We start from the raw sequence: 665 nt of genomic DNA on the forward strand, positions 1-665 counted from the left end.
GCTGTGAAGAAGATGGTCAAAGTCTGAAGTCACAGCGGAATGAGAGTATAAAACAACAAATCATTGCCCCCATTTATGCTGATCTCTTGTGTTACATTAGAGATAAATTCCAAGTTAAGAAGGCCTCTCTTTTAAATCTAAGTGTTAATGTCAGCGATTCATACTTGCATTTGTGGCCAACTAAGTCAACAAATGTTGGACCAGAGTGGCATGAGATGATAGAGAAAGTATACCGGTCCATTAGAGAAAATGGTCTCAAAGTAATTCCAATGCTGAAATGCTTAAAAACAAAAGCTGGAAATCAGGAACTGAAAGAGTATACTCTCGAGTGGTGCAGCCTAACAGAAACAGATTCCCTTAGAGCACCCTACTTAACAGATCCTAAAGATGAAAACATTATAACCATTTTGGAAGCTCTTGGAATGAAACTTGTTCCAGCTTGTAAAAACATGCGCGACATTTGGGAAACCATTCAGTCAGCTGGAATTGAAGTGAAAGAACTAAGTCCTGCTGGCGTGCGTACATTTTTGCAAGTAAAGCCCATTAATGGTCCAAAGCAAAGATATTCTGATTTACCCTTGCCTGTAATTGCCACTCTGATCCAAGATAAAACAAGATGCTCAGAGCTACTAGAGTATTGTTTGAAGGATGTGCAGTTAAAGGAA

This window comes from Cyprinodon variegatus, unplaced genomic scaffold (genome assembly GCF_000732505.1).
Source record: "Cyprinodon variegatus isolate N-32 unplaced genomic scaffold, C_variegatus-1.0 Scaffold356, whole genome shotgun sequence".
NCBI lineage: Eukaryota > Metazoa > Chordata > Actinopteri > Cyprinodontiformes > Cyprinodontidae > Cyprinodon > Cyprinodon variegatus.